An 18119-nucleotide genomic window follows, 5' to 3' on the forward strand; every position below is an offset into this window, starting at 1 on the left:
AAAAATGCAAATAAGAATGTGGATGAAAGAAAAAAAAAAGAATGAAAAACTGCAGGGAGGAACACAGGTACATGAGGGAGGATGCAACGGAAAAACAACTTGTAAAATATCAAAGACGAAAAGTAAAAAATACTAAGGGTGAAGATCACATAAGGGCACGAATGCGCAAACACACACACACACACACACACATCAATTAGTTTTTAGAATATTAAAGCATTACCGGGGGTGGTAACTGCTCATCCAAATTAATCACCTCTATTGGAAATCAAATCAAATATTTCATTAATTATATCCTAACTATAGTTTTTATTGCCCGTCAATCAGCTCTCCCGAATTTCAATTTTATCTGCACCCATTTCCCCCCCCCCCTCTATCGTTCGTTCGTCTGTTTGTATCGTATCGTTTAAAACGAAAGCTCCAACATGCTTGCATGTGTCGGCTTTGGTTACCTAATGATGGCTTTCCAAGCTGCTCGATTTCTGGCAGCCTCCTGATTCATTCCCTTATCCCTGAGGTTACATAAGTAAGGGACTGAATGAGGAGGCTGCCACAGATCGAGCTGGTGGAAAGCCGTCATTAGATGACCAAGGCCGACGCCTGCAAGCATGTTGGAGTCTTTATAAACAATACGATACATATGATACGACAGACAGATAGATCGATAGACAGACTGACAGACAGACAGACAGACAGATAGATAGACAGACAGACAGACAAATATCCATCCACCTCTTCATCAGCTAATCTAAATCTCTCTATCAGTCTGTGTCTAGCTAACTAGCCACCTATCCATTGTGAGACTACATCTATCCATCACTAAGTATCTAACTATTTTTCCAGCTATTACTGCGAGACGCCTAACCCCCCTCCCCAAAAAAAAGCCTCACCTTCCCTCCCACCACTCTAAGCCGCCTTTCTACATGCACGCCGTTACTTTACTTCTCCACCTTGTTCTACGGTGCGGGCTGCGGGAAAAAGGCCACACGCAGAACCCCTCCCCCTCTCCCTGATGTGCAATACCCCTACCCCTCTCCCTGATATGCAATACCCCTCCCCCTCTCCCTGATATGCAATACCCCTCCCCCTCTCCCTGATATGCAATACCGCTCCCCCTCTCCCTGATATGCAATACCGCTCCCCCTCTCCCTGATATGTAGTATCCCTCCCCCTCTCCCTGATATGCAATACCCCTCCCCCTGATATGCAATACCCCTCCCCCTGATATGCAATACCCCTCCCCCTCTCCCTGATATGTAGTATCCCTCCCCCTCTCCCTGATATGTAGTATCCCTCCCCCTCTCCCTGATATGTAGTATCCCTCCCCCTCTCCCTGATATGCAGTACCCCTCCCCCTCTCCCGATATGCAGTATCCATCCCCCTCCCTTATATGCAATACCCCTCCCCCTCTCCCTGATAAGCAATACCCCTCTCCCTTTCCTTAATATGCAGTACCCCCCTCCCTTACACCACTCCTACCCTCCTCTCACTCGCCCACACCCAGTCAATCATCACTCACAGGACGCGGTGTGCGGCAAAGGGGTCACATCCAGTATTTACTCCAACCAGACCTAGCCGGTGACTGCATGTATAAGAAAGGATGGGGTAAGGGGGGCCATGGGTTCCAAGGTGCATGACGGGAAATCAATTGGTGACCTCGCTTTGGGTGGGGTCAATAGCCAGGTGGGGGCTGGGGGGGGGGTAAGGTGAAGGGTGGGGAGAGGTGGTGGGGGATGGAGCAAAGGGAGGTAAGTGGGAAACAGTGTGGAATGAATTCTGAACAGTCTGAGGATATGGGGTCGAGAGGGAGGGGGATGTGGGAAAAGGGTAAGTTAGAGGCATGGTGAAGAAGCGAGTGTGCTGGGATGGGGCTTAAGTGTAGCCTGATTCATAGGGAAGAAGGGTAGTCGTGCAGTGTGAGTGGATGGGGTAGGTGTTGGGGTAGCTGTAAGTAAGGATAGGACGAAGGGGGAGATAAATGGGTGCGTAACTGGGAAGCTAGTGGACAGGAAGAGGATGAAATGTGTGTGTGTGTGTGTGTGTGTGTGTGTGTGTGTGTGTGTGTGTGTGTGTGTGTGTGTGTGTGTGTGTGTGTGTGTGTGTGTGTGTGTAATTCACCGGGTCGATCAGGATCACTTGATGGTCGTGATCGTTAGCTTTTACCCTCCCGGAAGGGAGCTGAGAGCTCATATAGTCCGATCTAAGGGCAAGGCTGTGACCTTCACACACGCACACACCCGTCCCCTTGCTCAAGGGGGACAGTAACCACCCACTTCGTCAGTGAAACTTTTCGCAACCTGAGCGAGGCGCGAACTCCCGTCCACCAGTTGGCAAGCGAGAGCGTTACCACTGCACCAGCGAGCGGTGTGTGTGTGTGTGTGTGTGTGTGTGTGTGTGTGTGTGTGTGTGTGTGTGTGTGTGTGCGCGTGTGTGTGTGTGCGCGTGTGTGTGTGTGCGCGTGTGTGCGTGCGTGCGTGCGTGCGTGCGTGTGTGTGTGCGTGCGTGTGTGTGTGTGTGTGTGTGTGTGTGTGTGTGTGTGTGTGTGTGTGTGTGTGTGTGTGTGTGTGTGTGTGTGTGTGTGTGTGTGTGTGTGTGTGTTTTACAGGATATCTGAATGACATGGGTATGTAGAGTACGAAACAATTGTGTGGGCGTGTGACAATCAAGTCGCGTATGCTACGGTGTGGCAGGGTGCGTAGGATGATCGATCTGGGAAGTGTGGCGGTGTGGGGGAAGGGCAGGGAGATGGAGGGTGAGCACTAGAAGCACTACAGAAGGGTGAGAGGCGGGTCATTGAAAGGGAGAAAGGAGAGAGAGGGTTGGAGTAGAGGCCACCCATCCACACCCCGCCACCCACACACATACCCCCCACGTTATAAAGCACTAACTCCTATTCATACATCCTTTCTCTTACTCTTATATCTTATCATTCACCCAAGCCTACACACCCGCCCACACCATTAACCTGACCCCATCTCTCTCTCTCTCTCTCTCTCTCTCTCTCTCTCACACACACACACACACACACACACACACACACACACACACACACACACACACACACACACACACAGCCCCCCTCCTACGCGGCACCACACCTAACCACTCGCCTACTACCCACCCCCGTAGCCCGTCAATCCTACCGCACACAGCACATGACGCACTCACACTACTTCCCACCCGCACAGGCTGTCACTCGTCACACTCACCCCACACCGTACCCCCTGCATCCATAGGGTACCCCTAATCGATTCTCAGATCGGATAACACAAAACCCCTCCAGTGAAAAACATCTGGGAGAACATATTCTCGTAGGCTTAGCAGACTCTATGCTACCTATTGTACTCCTTTATGATTAATTCTGCTGATTACATCTTACTATCCTATGCATGGTATCCTATTTCATATATATATATATATATATATATATATATATATATATATATATATATATATATATATATATATATATATACAATACATTGACACTGCAGGGTTAACATGAAAGAATAATGTGATATGATTTCTTATTGCCTATCAACGCTTACTGCCACACTTATGTAATTTTCGTCTTTTGTACTCAGAGCTTGCATTAGAGTAGAAAAGAATGTTAAATATGACTTCTGCTGAAATAATCTGGTATGGAAGAGGTGTCAGCGAGCCCTGACTTTCAACGTGATGATATCGTTCACCATGACACAGGAATGTGGTTCTATAGGTTACATAATACAATATAGATAGTTAGGTATAGACAGACCGATAGCTATAAGTATACTGTATATCGAGACAGATGGGGGTAAATTCTATGAGGAAAGGCATAACAACGGAGAGGGTACGAAGGGTCACAGCACAGAAATATCTATTTCCATGACTGATAATTGTTCTAAATACCTGCCACTATGTTTGGAGGGGTACGTGAAGGAGAAAGGTTTGGTGTGGTGGGAGTCTGTTGGTTATCTATTGGGCCAGAGCGGTCCTGGAGTTGTTCTTTTTTCTTTTTTCTTTCATTGGCACCGTCGGCTTGGATGAAGTTTTGGTCTGAGAGTGTAGCAACATATATTTCACAACAGGCACACAAACTTTGGTTACTAAAGAAAAATATACAAGTTCTTTAGGCATCTTATATACAGAGGTATAATCTGAGAAGATGGTTTGGCTGGGGTTATTGCTCATGTAATGCCACTCAGGGATGAGTGAGGCTGGTCACTCTCATCTTAAATGTCAGGACCAAATTGCCTAGCCCCAGGCTTCTACGCTTCTCATGGGGCAACGTAGAATTGGATGATGGATGGATGGATAATCTGAGAAGATGGTTTGGCTTTTATCGACAACACGAGTCAAGGCAGAGAGGCAGTTTGTGCTTAACTTACCGTAACACATGACTTGCAAGTCGATATTACATCCATGTCCCCGACAGTACTGGTGGGGTACAGGCATCACGGGGAAACAGACTGCTCCAAACAGTCTGACTGTCCTGAGAACTGAACTCAGGTTCTTCCATTTGCAAGCTGGAAAAATATAGTACGAGGAGGATGTGTAATGTCTGTGTCACTAGGCTGAAATCATACAGCTGGTTCACGAAGCGCGTCGATTCCTTGAGTTTAATGAACTGAGATTGTGCACTTAGCTGGGGTTCACCAAAAACAGGTTAATCCATGGCCGCGTGAAAAATTGTGTGTGTGTGTGTGTGTGTGTGTGTGTGTGTGTGTGTGTGTGCACGCACACACGCATACACAAACACACACACAAAAATTTTATCTGAACCCATTCTGCATGATGACGTCGCTGATGTGTTATTCTTGTACACTCCAGACAATTCTCTTCAGCCCAGGCAGAAAGTCTCTGATAATAAAGGAATTAAATGCTGTTTGTACTGTACCGTCTCCAATTGGTGATACTCGTAGTCCCCCTTAAGCTGAATAAAGCCGTCGGGAAACAGCACGATTAATGCATCTCCTGGCAGCATGAAAAGACGTTCACAATACAAAGGGGTCTCCTACACATCTCTTCCCACCACAAGCATTTCTTATCCCGTCTCTCATTTACATCTGTTTTTAGAGAAGACAATGCTGTTTTGATCGCTCCCCCCCCCCCCAAAAAAAAAAAAAAAAAAAAGCAGACGTGGCTGTCATAAACCTTGCCCAGCTGCCAAAAAACAAAGAAACAAAAACTTTTCTTGACGTTGGTAGGAAAGAGGACAATGGCGAGCTTACAACACAATGAAGTGGCTTAGCTTTTGTTGTCTTGCTGGCCCTTCTCTAGGACAATACTGTTTTCAGACGCCCACAGAAATAAAGATAATCAGTGGCGGAGATGAAAAAAAGGTAGATAAATAGATAGATAGGCTGAGAGAGAGAGAGAGAGAGAGAGAGAGAGAGAGAGAGAGACAGACAGACAGAGAGAGAGACAGAGAAAGAAATTCCTGTACCCCGAGATGAAAGACTCCAGCCCCACATCCCACATCCCAATCATGCGACATTACTTTTTATTTCCTTCGCTTTTTAAGCTGAGAGAACATAACCTTGGAAGAGGCCGACCCAAAGTTCATACTTGACATAGGGCATTTTTCTTCTGTCAGCCTCTTCCTCTCCCCTTACACACACACACACACACACACACACACACACACACACACACACACACACACACACACATGAACTAGAAAGCAGTCGAGAGAGGGTACACCTCCGTACACTTCAGTAATATTTTTGAATTACTGATGCAGTTCCTCTTTCCAACCAGACAAACACTTACGGTGAACGACAATGAACTTAATTATTATTCTTGCATCCGGATCCGGATCAAACAAAATCTAAGAAACTCTTCCTTGACCCACTGATCTATCCACCACATTTCACTGCCATCCGATAACAGCTGTGTGAGACATACTATAGGCCACACACAAACAGGCAAGCCGCTAGGGGACGATGGCCAGCTCTAAGCGGACCCGAGGTACAAATTGTAGGTGGCGCTGCCAGCGACTGGAACTGAGTTTCGACACTAAAACTCATATCTATATGGAGGTGCTCCAGTGCAACATTCCACCCAAGAATCATGACCCTGGTTTAAAACTCTTTGAAGCCTCAGCACTTCGTGCGAGCGAGGTCGTAATTTTATAGCTTTCTTATTTTTTACACTTGATGGCCTTTGACCCCTGACCTGGCGGATATAGGTCATGCATGTATGAAACACACTTGTAGTACTCATTAGTGTCTATAAGCATGCAAAGTTTCATTCGATTCCATCCACCCACTGTGGAGCTAGGGAACTTGAAATTCGCCAAATGGCCCACCAGAGGTACAACTTCTAGGTGGCGCTGCCAGCGACTGGACGTGAGTTTCAACATTAAATGTCATTTTTGTATGAAGGTGATCCAGTGCAACATTCCACCCAAGAATCCTGGCCCTGGCTTAATAATCTTCGGAACCTTAGCATATCACGCGCGCATATTCGTGATATTAGCTATTTTCACCATTTTCGCATTTGATGACCTTTGACCCTTGACCTGGCCAATTTAGCATATAGGTGTAGAACAAAGTTGTAGTACATGTCAATGCCTACAAGCATGCAAACTTTAATTCAATTCCACTGAGCCGCTGGGGAACAAGGGAAGGATTTTTGAAAACCGGTAGTGGTTGCTAGGGATACTAAGGCCAATCTTCACAGGGTTACCACTCGAAAACTAAAAGTGAAAGGGGAAAAAAATGGATGGCACACTTCTGATAGGGAATGACCTCAAGATTATACCTCAAGAAGCCAGAGCTTTCTATGCCCATTAGTAATGTTTCTACAGCTCAAAATGTGAAAAGTACAATTTTTTTTTTTTTTTTTTTTTTTTTTTAAGCTGTTGCTAGACAATGAGTAGTTGCGTGGCAACCAAAACCTGAGACACAACTAAGACATAGCTGGTTGTTGTATCCAAGTTTGGTTGGAATTGGTTGATTCTGAAGGTAAGAAGTGCCTGCCACAGTTAAACAAGACAAGCCGGTAGACGACGATGGCCAGCTCTAAGCGGCCCAAGCATTGTCAGCGACCAGAAGTGAGTTTCAACATTAAAAGTCATTTCTATGTGGAGGTACTCTAGTGCAACATTCCACCCAAAAATCATGGCCCTGGCCTTATAATCTTTGGAGCCTTAACATTTTGTGCGAACAAGATCGTAATTTTAGCGTTTTTCATATTTTCTGCATTTGATGACCTTTGACCCCTGACCTGGCGGATATAGGTCATGCATGTATGAAGCACGCTTGTAGTACTTATTAACATCCACAAGCATGAAAAGTTTCATTCGATTCCATCCACCCACAGTGGAGCTAGGGAACATGAAATTCGTGGAATGGCCCAGCAGAAGTACAACTTCTTGGTTGCGCTGTCAGCGACTAAAGTGAGTTTTGACACTAAATGTCATTTTTGTATGGAGGTGATCCAGTGCAACATTCCTTCCAAGAATCATGGCCCTGGCTTAATACTATTTGGAACCTTAGCATTTCACACGAGCATAGTCATGATTTTAGCTATTTTCACCAATTTTGCATTTGATGACCTTTGACCCCTGACCTGGCCATGTAGCACGTACGTGTACAGTAGAAAGTTGTAGTACTAGTCAACGTCTATAATCATACAATCTTTCATTCAATTCCATCAAGCCACTGGGGAACTAGGGGGACATTCTTGAATGCCACTACTGGTTGCTAAGGATGCTGAGGCCAATCTTCGCAGGGTTGCCACTCGAAAACGAGAGGAGAATGATGGCACACTTCCAATAGGGAATTACCTCTAAATTACGCCTAATGTAGTTAGAGCTTTCGACAACCATTAGTAATGCTTCTACAGCTCAAAACGTGAAAAGAACGAAAAAAATGGGTGTTTCGGCCGTTGCAAAGCGACGGGTAGTTGCCTAGCAACCAAAACCTTACGGACAAAAACTATATCATAGGCTGGTCATTGTGTCCAAGTTTGGTTGGAATCGGCCAACTCTGAAAGGTAGAAGTACCTGCCACAATTAAACAAGAAAGACCAGAAGAAAGACACAAAAACCGAGCAAGAATGCGCGACTTATGATGAGGGCAGCATGAGCTGGCCAAAAGAATGAAAAGAATACGCGACTAACAATAAGGGCAGTATGGAGCTGCCAAGAAACATGAAGTAACACAACCTCCATTCAACCTCGTTGGCAGAGGTAACAATGCATTTCCTTAGGGACCTATGTATTTTCTTACAGAAAAAAATAAATGTTAACCAGTGTCAAACACTAACGCTGATTTATGCGTCAATGAATCAAATTATTTTCCCACACACATTACAACAGCTAACCATTGTCCACACTCACTTACCAAGCATGGAAACAAAACCTAAATCAATACCAAGCCACTGTCAGTGTCACTCCCTTATACACTTCATACACGGCATACACTTCATACAGCGTACATGGCCCATGACTGACACACGGCACGATGTATGAATGTTGGATGAATGTTCTCCCTGTTCGTTGCTCAGTACATTCTCAAGGCTTGGATTGTTTATGTGTGTGTGTGTGTGTGTGTGTGTGTGTGTGTGTGTGTGTGTGTGTGTGTGTGTGTGTGTAATTCACCGGGTCGGTCAGGATCACTTGATGGTCGTGATCGTCAGCTTTTACCCTCCCGGAAGGGAGCTGAGAGCTCATATAGTCCGATCTAAGGGCAAGGCTGTGACCTTCACACACGCACACACCCGTCCCCTTGCTCAAGGGGGACAGTAACCACCCACTTCGTCAGTGAAACTTTTTCGCAACCTAAGCGAGGCGCGAACTACCGTCAACCAGTTGGCAAGCGAGAGCGTTACCACTGCGCCAGCGAGCGGGGTGTGTGTGTGTGTGTGTGTGTGTGTGTGTGTGTGTGTGTGTGTGTGTGTGTGTGTGTGTGTGTGTGTGTGTGTGTGTGTGTGTGTGTGTGTGTGTGTGTGTGTGTGTGTGTGTGTGTGTGTGTGTGTGTGTGTGTGTGTGTGTGTGTGTGTGTGTGTGTGTGTGTGTGTGTGTGTGTGTGTGTGTGTGTGTGTGTGTGTGTGTGTGTGTGTGTGTGTGTGTGTGTGTGTGTGTGTGTGTGTGTGTGTGTGTGTGTGTGTGTGTGTGTGTGTGTGTGTGTGTGTGTGTGTGTGTGTGTGTGTGTGTGTGTGTGTGTGTGTGTGTGTGTGTGTGTGTGTGTGTGTGTGTGTGTGTGTGTGTGTGTGTGTGTGTGTGTGTGTGTGTGTGTGTGTGTGTGTGTGTGTGTGTGTGTGTGTGTGTGTGTGTGTGTGTGTGTGTGTGTGTGTGTGTGTGTGTGTGTGTGTGTGTGTGTGTGTGTGTGTGTGTGTGTGTGTGTGTGTGTGTGTGTGTGTGTGTGTGTGTGTGTGTGTGTGTGTGTGTGTGTGTGTGTGTGTGTGTGTGTGTGTGTGTGTGTGTGTGTGTGTGTGTGTGTGTGTGTGTGTGTGTGTGTGTGTGTGTGTGTGTGTGTGTGTGTGTGTGTGTGTGTGTGTGTGTGTGTGTGTGTGTGTGTGTGTGTGTGTGTGTGTGTGTGTGTGTGTGTGTGTGTGTGTGTGTGTGTGTGTGTGTGTGTGTGTGTGTGTGTGTGTGTGTGTGTGTGTGTGTGTGTGTGTGTGTGTGTGTGTGTGTGTGTGTGTGTGTGTGTGTGTGTGTCTTAGCATGCTTATTTTTTACAGTCAGGATATAATGTTGGCAGCCCGTTTCCGAGATGTAGACCTACGAAACAACGACAGGAACGTTGATCCTCTGCATTTCTCACGCACATCACCAGGCGCTTAGGTACCAATACCCACTATCCATGATGTGGTGCGCTAGGGGCATCACATTCAAATCTGGTGTTATGGTCTTTGTGAGGTGCTTTGATTTCGCGGTGTCAATTGTTCAAATGACAGATGGTCTAACTCGGGCAGCAGCTGTTGTGTTTCCATAATAAAAGCATTAATATATGGGTATAATTCTCCTCTAAATGGGATGTGTTTTGGTAACATGTCAGTTGGGTCATATGAAGGAGCAGTAAACATGATATGGCAATCAAACCCACAAACCGTGTCCCGCAACAGCCTGCATGAAACCCGCCACCATACAAAGTCCAGCCCACCGTTCTGATGTGTGGCCTGTAGTGCACCGTGTTGATTATGTAGCTGCAAGGCTATGTGGGTATCTAATTTTATTTTATTCCAACTGACGCCGGACGATTGCATTCAGCTTCAGAGTGAGTTACGAAAAACCAAGGTTAATAATGATACCACTAACCCTGTCATCGTCAGAACAACGTACTATTCTGTTTTAATCAGCAGGGGGAGAGCGTCAGGAGCCTGAATGTCAGTGAGTGTATAAGTGTAAGAACGTGTAAGTGTGTGTAGGACCATGCAGACAGTGAAGGCTGCTGTGTGGGCGTGTATGGGTGTACAGTTATGTGTATATGAACGCGGTATGGTGTAATACGTTTGCAATACATTATACAATATATATGCGTATAACTTTGAGTGTGTCCCTATGTATGTATAAACTGTACTCTTGGTGTGCGTAAGTTAATATGCACACGCGCGTATAAAGCCGTGCATATACATTTTAAAATCTGTGTGTGTGTGTGTGTGTGTGTGAGAGAGAGAGAGAGAGAGAGAGAGAGAGAGAGGGAGGGCCTGCGTGGAGCCGTGCAGTGCCACCACATATAACACAAGCGACATCTGAATTGCCCCCACCGCTCCACACTTCATGCACATGAGCACACACACACACACACACACACACACACACACACACACACACACACACACACACACACACACAGAAAAAGACATGCTCAGACTTAAGGAAATAACGCTTGACACTCTTATTTTGCCACTTCTTTCAACCCCCCTCTCTCTCTCTCTCACACACACACACACACACACACACACACACACACACACACACACACACACACACACACACACACACACACATACACAAATTCATAAGAAAAGACATGCCCAAACTTTAAGGAATAGCACTGCACAGATTCTCTCTCTCTCTCTCTCTCTCTCTCTCTCTCTCTCTCTCTCTCTCTCTCTCATCATCATCATCATCGTCGTCGTTACTGTCATTCTCTTTATTACTGTATTCACCTTCATTATCATCATCATAATCGTCGTCGTCGTCATCTATTTCATAAATCATTACATTCATCTTCGTCATTATCACCAGGATCATCTTTTTCACTGTCCTCACCATCATCATCATCATCATCATCATCATCATCATCATCATCCCGGCCATTATCACATCCCAATAAGCATAACAGTAATTGGATGCACTGTACAGCAAATCATTAATTTAACTGCATCGTCAACAATAAGGAATCTGGTTACTTTGATACGGCATTTTCTATTTGATTCTTTCTACCACCAGAGGGTTTTATTCAACCTTCGAAGGATCTCTGGTGGTGAAGGAGTCAGGTGTAGCCAGGCTCTACTGATAAAGATTAAACTTAAGGTTATGGCATTATCTCACCCTCTCAGTTTCACAATTCCTCCTAACCTTGGGTAAAATCGTCTGAACGTGGCAAGAATAAACTACAAATAATGTCTCTGGCCGAAGAGGTTAATGGGCTTGAATCTCTGTTTATTCGTTGGGAATCACAGCAACTGTAGAAATTACTGGCCAAGGATGTACAGAACAAGAATAGGATGTAGTTACACTTACAGGCCCTATACAGTGAACTGCAAAACATGAAGATGGCTTTACATTCCCTCTGACGCCTGAGGATTTTATTCAGCTGAGAAAATTCCTACGTTGCTAAAGGAATAAACGCTATTTATAATTATTCTTTCACATGATAACTGACTTCGATATTTTTCACTTCATTCGACCGAGGGAATCCTGTGCAGCTAAAGGGTTAATCTCTCAAACGTAACCTGAGGACGTCCTTTTATATTACCTGTGTCACTGAGAAAAGATCTCTCCTTGTGCCGAGGTTGAAGGACACAATCCCTTCGCTTTGAGGGGGTCTTTCCTACACTTAAGTACATCGTCTGGTGGCGGCAAGGGCAAAATCTAAATGGAGCCCTCAAGCCAACACTGTTAATATCCTCAAATAAAATACACCACCTCATGTCACAACTTTCAACTCGTAAGGTAAATCCCTCCCGTTTTTCTATGTGAACTGTGGACGAACGGTGGGCATTAGTGGTTAATAAGCGGTGAGAGTGATGTGATTACCGTCATGAAGCAGCATATATAAAACGCTGGACCTCAGAACAAAAAAAGATTACTGCCTGTGGTCAGAGCTGGATGCAGAAAAAAAATATCATTAATACACATATATACACTTATCATCATCATCCTGACCATATTTCGGCACACAAAGCACAATGAACCAATACACCCATCAAAGCCGACACAAATCCACTCACATTTACACATCACACACACACACACACACACACACACACACACACACACACACACACACACACACACACACACACCACAAACATTTCCGGCAACATTCACTTCCACTCAGCTGTCCTTTTATTCTCAGTTCACTTGCCACAACTTGGGTACCACAAAACTAGTATTCTCTGTCTCTGTCTGTCTGTCTCTCTCTCTCTCACACACACACACACACACACACACACACACACACACACACACACACACACACACACACAACGAACATGCACATCTTCATCACAAAATTACCCACTTCTAACCTACGGTCTTTTGTCTATGTGTTGTCTGATAGCACATCAAGCTGTTGGAATGGATGAATCATACTCGAATATTCAAATTGTGTTTATCACGACGACAAAACGGATTAGGAGTGGACACCAAGTCAACCCTAACTGTCGTATCCTTACAATAATCAGTAATTTTGAACGTATCATCATCACTACTACTACCATCATCAACATACGTTCAACCACCATCACCAATACTACCATCTTCATCACCATCACTACTACCACCATCATCAATACTACCATCACCATCACTACTACCATCACCATCACTACTACTACCATCATCATCATTTTTACCGTCTCAGTCTTTATTCCCACGTATAAATGGGGCGAGGTACGATCACGAGACAAAGAAAGTGAAACCATAAAACTGAGAGCACTATCAAAAGCATAGCCAGTGCAATGACCCACACAATCATTTACACAGAGCGCGTACTGAACCTTTACTGACAACAAGCATGTCATTTCAGACCGGTTTTATTCAGTTTGGTAGAGACTTTTGACGTGGAAGGATTAAATACAGCCTATCCTTCAAAAATATTCAAGTAACATAAAAAATAAACAACTGATAGACGTCATCCTATTGCAGAGGCTACTAACTGCAAAAAGTGGGGTTATCTTAAACTGGATAAAATAAAGAATACAGCACAGTAAGGCGTCACCGGAATGATGGGGCTAATTTCTTCCAAAACGTAAAGTGACGTGATTCTTGGAGGACGGGAGAGGAAGTGCCCATTGTCTTAAGACTGCGTGATGTGAGGTCATTTCCTTACCAGTGACTAAGCCTTTGCTCGCTCCCACATACCTCTCTCTCTCTCTCTCTCTCACACACACACACACACACACACACACTCTCTCTCTCTCTCTCTCTCTCTCTCTCGCTCTCTACTACCTGTCCTCAAGGTACATCAGTCATGCCGCTAATGACATTTCATTTTCATATATTTACCAAAATTTCCTACTACTCATCGCTTTTGTTTTATCAGTGCGCGTATTCCATTGACATAAATCCGTCCACGCATGAAGAGCTGGGGAGGAAGAGCGTGCAGCAGAGATGGGGAGAAGGAGGGGGGTAAAGGGAAGAGTGGGAGGAGGAAGATGATAGGTAAAGACGGAACTAAAGGGAAGGAAAGATAACAGATGTGCGGAAGATGGAGGAAAGAAATGTTGGTGAGGGGAAGGAAGAAAAGAGTAGCTGGGGTGGTGGAAGGAATGATAAGGCGCATGGATAATGAGGAAGGGAAGATAAAAAGAGGAAGGAAGGATAAAGGGGAGAGGAAAACACAGCAAGAAGAGTGGAATGGGTTGAAAGTAGAGATCGGCAGAGGCAGTGAGACAGTAAAAGGGGGTGAAAATTATGAAAAATTAGCAAGAAAAAAGAAAGAAGGATGGAACGATGGTCGGCTGTCGGTAGGTAAGTGAAATGGAGGAGGAAGAAAAAATAGTAGAGACTGGGGATAGGGAAATGCGGAGGTGGCAGAAAAGTAGCGACTTGGAGGGTTAACAGGAGACAAGTAAGGAAGGGAATAGAACAGTGTTAAGGAGGACAACGAAGAAAGCAGGGAAGGGAGAAAAGTGGTGCAATGGGAGCAGTTAAGGATGCGTCACATCAGAAAATAAATTTGGGAGACAGCATAAAGGGGAACAGAGAGGGATGGGAGAGACTACAAGAAACATGGAGCCACACCATAAAAGGGGGTACTGCGGAAGAGCTCACGTGACAAAAACAAGACACTGATCTAGCATAATGCAGGGGAACATTGTTATTGAACACAGGCAAGCGCAAAAAAGGACTAAAGCAAGAAAAAAAGAAAAAAGATGAATATAAAGAACGTCACCAGGACGAAATAGGTCTACAAGTATATCTCTTATGAGGCAGTAGTGAAATTGTTAGAATGGGAAGACACAGGACGGGCATAAAGCCTAACTAAATATAAAACAAGTTAAAGGGTGTCTCAAGTCTCCGTCAAGTTCTAACATAGGCAGGACAGGGTTGCATACAGGCAGACGCAGATCTAGCTTCCAGTCGATTAAATAAAACAAGGGTAGCAAGAATGTAAAAAGCCCACCTCCTAAGCTTACCAACTAGAGAGGGACACTCTGTAGTTGTATATATAGGCCTAACAAAGAGGTAGTCAAAAAACGGTATAAAAGTGTCGCAAGTCCTTCCCTTTCTCTTTCCCTACGCACTATGACGGGGAATTTAGTGTAACGGTGGCAGATGGTAAAAGGCGACATTCTGAGGAAGAGAGAGAAAAAAAAAAGTTGAGTGCAGAGGGGGCGACAGAAAGGGGAGGGAACGGAAAAAAAAAAATGCGAACATGGAGTAGGTCATAAACTACGAGTAAAAGACGAGGAGGCTGTCATAGAATCAAATCATGGGAGAATTCGTGATTGGAAGCGGATGTCAGAATTTGTAAACTGCAGGAAAGAAAACAGAAGGAGGGTATGACAGAATAAGTAAATATGTGCACAAGAATATAGAATAAAACGAGGGAGATGAAAGAATAATGACAATAAGCGAATAAGAGAAGAAATGACTGGGTGTGCAAGGAAAAAAGGGATAAACTGAAGATGAAAGAAAGAAGACCATGTGACAGAAACACCAGCGAGGGACAATGCAGGGGCGAGGGGGGCAGAGGAAGGGGAAGATGGAGAGAAAGCATGAGAAAAAAATAAACAGACGTAAGAAGGCGTTACATTATTAAATTAACAACAGACATGCTGCAGAAGAAAAAGGAAAAGAGGAAGATGGGAGAAGTGAGTAGAAATGGACAAATTGAATGAAGTGTCAGGAATATGGACTATATCACATAAACCAGGGAGACTGATACAATGCAGAGGACATAGGAGGAGGATGGAAAGAGGTAAATATAACAATACCGTGAAAGGAAAGGGGAGTCTGTATCAAAGAAGCAAGAGTGACGAACATACTGCAGGAGACGGAGGAAGGGAAAGATGGCAGGAAAAATAAAACCTAAATGAAGTGAAAAAGATGCAACATAACAAGACCAAGAGAAAAGGAATAATGCAGAGGGAACAGGGGAGGGGATGTGAGAAATGAGGGGTATAAGGACAAAATGGCGGGTGACAGGAAGGGGCTATAGGCTATATCACAGAAGCTATAGTGAAAAAGACATAATGAAGGGATGGAAAAGGAAGAAGACGAGACGAAGAAAAAAGAAGAACAGCCAGAGGAGAACTAGAAGATGGAAACATAAAAGAATTGCTCAGCTGGGACAATATAAACATACTGCAGTGTGAAGGAGGAAGAGGACATAAAAACAGATAGCACCAGCAAACAGGATGAGATATGAAGGAGCCATAGCTGGTCCCCCCCCTCCCCCTTCCAAAAAAAAAAAAAAAAGAAATCAACGGAGGGAAAGGAGGATGGGGACAAGAGGATGAAAATATAAATAAACACAGTGGTATGTGAAAGAAGGGAATGCAACAAAATAGCTGGTGCAAGTGACATCACCGGACAGCAGAGCACAACTGGTCAAGAGAAAATTAAAGTGGAGGGGGGATGGGGTATTGAAGGAGGGATGGGACAAGAGGAAGAAGCAGGAATGAACTGATAAGCAGGGGGGAAAACGAGCATACAGCAGTGTGTACGAGGAGAGAATCACATGTAATAAAAAAATAAATCAATAAAACGGAGAGAGAGAGAGGGTATAATGAAAGAGCGATGGTGAAAGAGGAAGGAACGAAAAAGAGACATACCGTAAGTGAGGGTGGTACAACTGGCCATAGGAGTATATTTAAAGAAGAATGGGACAGTAATAAAAGTGAGAGAGAGAGAGAGAGAGAGAGAGAGAGAGAGAGAGAGAGAGAGAGAGAGAGAGAGAGAGAGAGAGAGAGAGAGAGAGAGAGAGAGAGAATGCATGGCGTATGAGGAAGGCAATATATCAGAATATCTAGAGCGACCGAAAGAACGATCGACAAGATAGTTCACTTCCAGACATAAGGGTAGGGGGTCATATGCAGGAGGGAGGGGACAATGAGGAAAATAAGACTTCAGTAGGGAGGCAAAATAAATATCGTGCAGAGCGTCAGAGGCAGGGAATCATAACAGCTGGGGCGAGTGAGAATCGTAGGCACAAGAAAATAAGTTGGGTGACGGGGTGGAGGTATGTTCAAGAAGAGATGGGGATAAAAGGAAGAAGCAGGAAATAAGTGGTCCGAGGCGAGGGAGGAGTAGACACTGCTGTGTGTACGAGGTAAGACATACAGTAGTGTGTACAATTAATGTGGGAAAAGCAAGATGATGCAAAGACGATAAAGGAAAAACAGGACGGGCAGTGATCACTAGAGAGGGGGAGGATATATAATGCAGGAACAGGAAGGCGGAACTGGAGCTTAGAATAGCTAGTTACAATAAACTGAACAGAACTTTGAGGGGGACGAGGTCATTAAAGGGAAAGAAAGTGAAAAAAAAAAATGAGTGATGAGTGTCAGTAGGGGAAAACTTACCAACTGAAGATTTTTTTTTTTTTTTAACTTTCTGACAGCTTAGGGTTTGTCACTGTCTACTACAACGACCAGAAGCTTACCAGAACAGCGCACTCAACGTCAACCCCCCCCCAAGGAAAAAAAAAAAAAAAAAGAGGATATCTATAACCACTTCAACCCCGTGACGTACTTTAAAGTATATTCTTGCTACTTGGAAACGACTTTGTTCAGCGTCCGAGGGATGTTTCGAACTGGAGGGGTTTGATACATTCTTCCATATCCCGGTAAGTGCCAGGGATCTTTCTTAAGTTGAATTAATATCGTTAGCAAATGGAAGGGAGGGTGACCTGACCACCAAAGTAAGATGGCCTCGCCGCACTGAACAGGTGGGCCAAACAGTGCCTACACACTACACGGGTAGTGGCAAATGACAACCTACATGGGACAGAGGGGGAAGGTAGGTAAAGGAAATGGTAAGGGCAGGATCGTGACTCTTCCTGTACGCACACTGTGATCAAGGTTGTGACGCATCGCAACGCTTCCTGTCCGGCCCCTGAGGCTCCCAGAATGGGGGAGGGAGGAGGAGGAAGGAGGGTGTAAAGAGGAGGAAGAGGGAGGGGAGACAGTGAGAGGAGAACGTATAGAAAAGGAAGAGGATGATCACGCGTAGGGAGGGGGGTACTGAGGAGGAAGAGGAAGAACAAAGGAAAGGGGATGGTATGGAGGAGGAAAGAGGGTTGCAGATGATAAAGAGAGGATGTTATAGAAGCGGGAGAGTGAAAGGCGAGAGGGACAGTGAAAGGCGAGATGGAGAGAGGAAGGCGTAGAGAAGAGAGAGAGAGGAGGTAAAAACGAGGATGAGGGGAACACGCTGATGAAGAGCAAGAGGAAATGATGAAGGAGAGGGAGAGAAAACGGGAAATGTAGGAAGAGAAAAAAGTGAGAG

The sequence above is a fragment of the Coenobita brevimanus genome, chromosome 71, assembly GCF_032717465.1.
Source record: "Coenobita brevimanus isolate Jiangsu-jjx chromosome 71, ASM3271746v2, whole genome shotgun sequence".
NCBI lineage: Eukaryota > Metazoa > Arthropoda > Malacostraca > Decapoda > Coenobitidae > Coenobita > Coenobita brevimanus.